The sequence below is a fragment of the Parasteatoda tepidariorum genome, chromosome 2 (genome assembly GCF_043381705.1).
Source record: "Parasteatoda tepidariorum isolate YZ-2023 chromosome 2, CAS_Ptep_4.0, whole genome shotgun sequence".
Taxonomy (NCBI): Eukaryota; Metazoa; Arthropoda; class Arachnida; order Araneae; family Theridiidae; genus Parasteatoda; species Parasteatoda tepidariorum.
The window spans coordinates 20,359,313-20,364,570 of NC_092205.1; the positions used below are offsets into that span (position 1 = coordinate 20,359,313).

Here is a 5,258-nt window from a genome sequence, read left to right on the forward strand (position 1 = left end):
CTTTCTTTATATTTTTCCTTGGTGATAGAGCTTCGAAGAACCTTGTTTAAGCCATTAGGATTGAATATCCCAGTACGTGAAGATCCGGTGGCCAGATCAAGTTACTCAGAGTGTTCAGTTTATTTATTTATTATTTCGTGCCCTATCATAATTTTCACAATGCAACCTATATTACTGACTGTTGGCAAGCAACAGAGATTAGGATCTGCTAGTATCTAATAAATAAAGGACTTTATCGGTAAAACCAAAGTGAAAGTTTGATACAAAAGTTTACGCTGAGTCTTTCACTCGAAGTTTTTTTTCTGGAAAGTGCATAAAAGTTAAAAATTTATTATGTTTTTATACTAAACTCAGTATTACTCTTCATTAACTCATCCAAAAATTGGAATTCTAGAAAATCTTTTTACTTTTAAAATTTCGAAACACTCATTCAATGAAAAGGAACAAAAATATTGCATTAAAACGTTGAGTGTGGTCTACCCCTTAATTTTTTTATAAAGTTGTTTCCTGGGAATTTATATGACCTATATATTGTAATTCTACGGTGAAAAAGTGACAACTAAGCAAACATCAAGGTTTTTAGTTGCAATGAAATTTTGTGACAAATATTTGAAGTTTTTTCCTTAAATTCATATATCTGATAAAGCTAATAATAATTCGTAATGTGTTTTTGCTTTGCTTATAGGGAATTCATTAAGTTTATTTTTGTGAAGAAAACATGTATTGAAAAAAAATTAGTTAAAAATATTTCAAAGTATTAGACACATGAAATACACCTGGACTCAAATTACTTTTCAGATATTTTCTCCACCTGATCCACGTTGCTAATTTTAAGCCATTTTATTGAAATTTTCCCCTTACTAATATGTTTATAGACTACTTTAGATACTACATCAAGATTATATTTTGAACTTTTGAATCTTAATTCTGTTGCTTGCACTACTCTTGGGAACAATTTTGTAAATTTCTATAGTAAATTTTTTAGTGAAAATACAAACTCCAAACAATAGTAACTTTACTTAAACAAAATTCCATTGAAATTGTTGAAATTAGTGGAAATATCCAAGATGAATTAATACTATCTTACTATAGCGTAGCAACCGGAAAGATAATTTTAGACCACCGCTATTTCAAAAGGTTTCACTACTAATACATTTGTTTATGCTACAGGCTTCTCTAATTTCGAAAATTTTTGCATTTTATGTAATAATAAAAACCACTTTATTTTCAGAAAATATTGAACACCCTAATCCAACCTAATTTAGGTCCCGCAGTTTACTGATCATGAAGACACTGTTTCCAGCAGATAACCGAAGTCGAGCATCACTGATGGCTGAGGCCAGTTTGCTAATTACAAAAAAATATCAAGGAAACACACATTGAAAATTGTACCTAAAACCCAAAATGACGAAGGTGGTGGCCTCTTAATACTAAAAACAAATCTAAAGAATTAAAATGTTTATTACACAAATCCGATGATAAAATTGTAAAACGAAATACAATTTAAAACATGATTTAAAAGTCCACAAGGTCTTTCGGCTTCATGAAGGAATACTCCGTTCCAATTCTATTTCATTCCATTTTCTTCATTGACTGATATGTAAGTGATATCATTCGCCAAGACTTCTGGACCAATACTTTCGTCGCTTTCTCCGTTTTTCAACGCATGGTAAGTCAAACTGGAACCCAAGACTACAGATGTACACGCTAAGAGATTATAAGCCACCTTTTCAGTAGGATTTGTTACATGGTATCCAACAGAACCCAGGAGAATGCCGACCCCACACAAGCAAGTGCCAGTTACACATTTAAGATACCCTTTCCATCCTACGTTGTCCATAGCTTGCCTAAGTGAGGTATTACTTTGTCACAAATCGTCAGAATCTAAAATGAAAAACTAAAGTTTGTTAAAAGTATTTTTATGAAGTTAAGTATACAATGTGACTCTTAAGATGTGTATAAGAATATGAGATTTCTCCTATTTCGCTGCACAAAACACGTGCTTTAAAACAATCATGGTTATAGGTACCTTATCTATTCCTTGCAGGTGTGGTGAAAATATTCTTTTTATTCATGTAAAGAAGTGTTAAGATGCTTGCCCTTAAATAAAGTGAAAATTTTCTGTTCTTATATAGCTCAACTTAAGTTTTGAAAAATATTGCATTATGATTTTAGTCAGAAATTTCGTTACTTATATTATTAATTTATTATAGGATACGAAGTGTTTGCCTTCACTAAATAAATTCTGATAATTAAATAATTGGTTTATCAATCCTCATTTATTTCTTCTTGAAAGATTTGATACTTATAATAGGTTAAGGAAACAAAATAAGATTATAGAGACTGTTTTGCATAAAAATAAATCTAAAGATCCAGAGAAGGTGAATAAATTATGAGGATGCTTCCAAAGCCTCACAAAATTTCAATATAACGGTAAGTCGATATTATAAATGTCCATTCAGAAACGACAAATAATTTTCCAACGCCTTCGATTGATTCTAATTATAAATGTGAAAATCTAGAAAAAATTGTTTTTTACTTAATGGTGGGGATATTTATCATGGAATTGCCTAAAGCGGCAGCTATAAGATAAAGAACACATTGATAAAATTTGAATCCAGACTTGGCCCGAAACACTGGAAACACGATTATTTGTCGATGGATAGAAAAAGCTGCGTTTTGTCAAAGCTATATGCAATAAGTTTCGTTAAAGGAAAATTTTAAATCTTTTTCAAATTCTTGTAAAAAATAAAAAATAAATAAACACACTAAAATTCTAATATTTTAAGCCTGCAAAATATAAAAATACAAGGAAAATATACAGAATTTTTTAAAAAGAATAGTGACTGAAAACATCCAAAAGGAGATTCCTAGAACTATCTTTATTACACAAACAGGTTTTGATATTCCGCGTCTACCTTTTTCAGCAATGATTCGACGCAGTTAGCCTTTTTCTTTCTTTCAAACTTATTTCATACCCCCCCCCCCAGTATAAATTTTATTCGCCTTCATTTTGAAAACAAGTGCTAAAATTATACATTAAGGGTGGTAAACATGAAACAATCTAAATATACATAAATGCACACCCTATTTACATGATTTTAAAATTTACCTGATTAACAATGTTAGTGAATTAATAATCAGCCATATCTCAAAAAAAATTAATATATTAACATTTAATATTTATTTAATGAGAGTCAGGAATATACATTGCTAGAAAATTTCTTAAATAAAAAATGCAATTTATAATTTATTTTTATGAAATTGAGATGCAACAGCATCTAGAATACATTTTGGGCACATCCTGTTAATAATTATAATTGATGTCTTCCAATCTTCAGGAGATATATCAAAAGCGTATACATTGAATGATTAATGTGGTCATCAGAGGCGTGGTGGCTCAGCAGATAGAGAGCTCGCCTCCAAACGTGGTAACCCAGTATCAAGTCAAGTAGTCAATACGAATGTCGCACCCTGCTCGCATCGACCACAGTAATGACGTAAAATGTTCTCAGTGATAGACGAATTATGGATTAGCAGTCAGCCTCACTGTGGTAGATTTTCGCGATTTTCCACTCCATGTAACGCTAATGCGGGTTAGTTCCATCAAAAAGTCCCCCACTTAGCAAATTTCTTCCAATACTTTCTTTCAAGTTCAGTGCTTTCTGAATGGGATTCAAACTACGGAAATTCAAACTGGGATTTAAACTACGGAAGGGATTCAGGGCTATGGAATTCAGCATTCAAACCAAAATTGGATCGGCTGTTCAACAATGGATTTAAAATCTGCACATCAAAAATTAAACAAATTATTTAACCATCATGCTGAGTCATAAGATCCATTTAAAAGTTTTCGGAAAAAAAAACTTATTTCTATTTTACGCTAATGCTTCGTTTAATACGCAAAATTTAACTCTTAGCAACTATCGCAAAATGGCTCGACTATATTTGAAATAAATCTTACGAGAATACTATACATCGTATTAAAAACTCTTTACGTTAATTTCTCTTTCATCTGCATAAATAATTCAAACTTTAGAGTATACTAAAAGAGAATTCAGGTAAATTTAAATTATGAAGATTCAAATATTGATTTTTTTTCACAAAAGATCAAAGTATCACACACAAATTCTGGAAGAATTATTCAAGATTATAAAGTCTGGAAGTAACGCACCCACGCGCACTCACACATACATTTATATATTAAAAAAAGTTTTTTTTTAGCGTTTGTAGTTTGTGAGAGGCAAAAATATTCCTCGTTTTCCCCGTCGATCGAACAAAAGAAACGAATAAATCTAAATTTGAAAATAAAAAGTTCTTATGTAAATACCAGTCTGAAGTTTTTATACAATCTGGAGATTTTACATTCAAATTAATTTTTTTACAATAACAAGGCCGATTTTTATGTTTTTAGCTCGAAACAGATTCAATTTAATAATTTTAAGAATTATAAGGAACATGAGTTATTTTGAAACTTATTTTAATACGCATGTTAGGCACTAAAGCTTATCAAATTGCTTAAATCTAAAAGTAAAGTTTTTAAATAAAGGACTTTAAATTACTTAAATCGTAATAATCAAAAATTACATAGATTTGAATGTAAAAAAAAAATCACATTTAATAGCAACGGGAAAATATTTCTCTTCACTTAAATAAGCAAAAATGTCAAATTTGAAATCTCAAGCAAAAATACTTCAATACAAATTAGTTGTACTAAGAAATGCAAATAATTTTAATTAAAAATATATTTTAAAATTTCGAATGCTGAAATCTATCGGAAAAATGCATAATTATACATTACCAAATCAATGTTTTCGACTGTTTAGTAGATTGCTCGGAAAAAAGAAATCACGGCGAAGTGATGAAAGCAATAGTTGAGTTGAGTTGGATGAAGTAGAATAGTTGAGTTAAGTTCAGTTAGATGAAGAAGAGGATTCTTGAGTTGGAAGAAGAAGAGGTTCGTTCGCTCGTTCATTGTAGTGGAACTGGGCGTCTGAGGCCTTACGGCCCTTTTCTCATTCATCCTGAAATTAGACTAAGAAACATACATGACAAAAATAAGGTTTGGGGAGCAAAATGGAGTTCTTGAGAAAAAAATAAATGGCACTGTTCCTCTATTAGGTTGTCCCGCAGTGGACTGATCGTTAAGACACGGTTCCCAGCAGATCACCGAAGTCAAGCATCACTGGCTACGGTCAGTGTGCGGGTGGGTGACCACTTGGATCAGTCTGTGTAGGGACCGAGGGTGTGCGGTATTG

General features: G+C 31.2%; 1 long non-coding RNA gene across 1 annotated transcript; it reads right to left on the reverse strand.

Annotated features, from left to right (window-relative positions):
- Positions 1–1,443: 1,443 nt before the first annotated feature.
- Positions 1,444–5,252, reverse strand: LOC107438493 (uncharacterized). The gene is made up of 2 exons (XR_001583379.3): positions 4,802–5,252; positions 1,444–1,884 (listed from the first exon to the last, which is right to left on the reverse strand). It is a non-coding gene; the product is annotated as an uncharacterized lncRNA (long non-coding RNA).
- Positions 5,253–5,258: the final 6 nt, after the last annotated feature.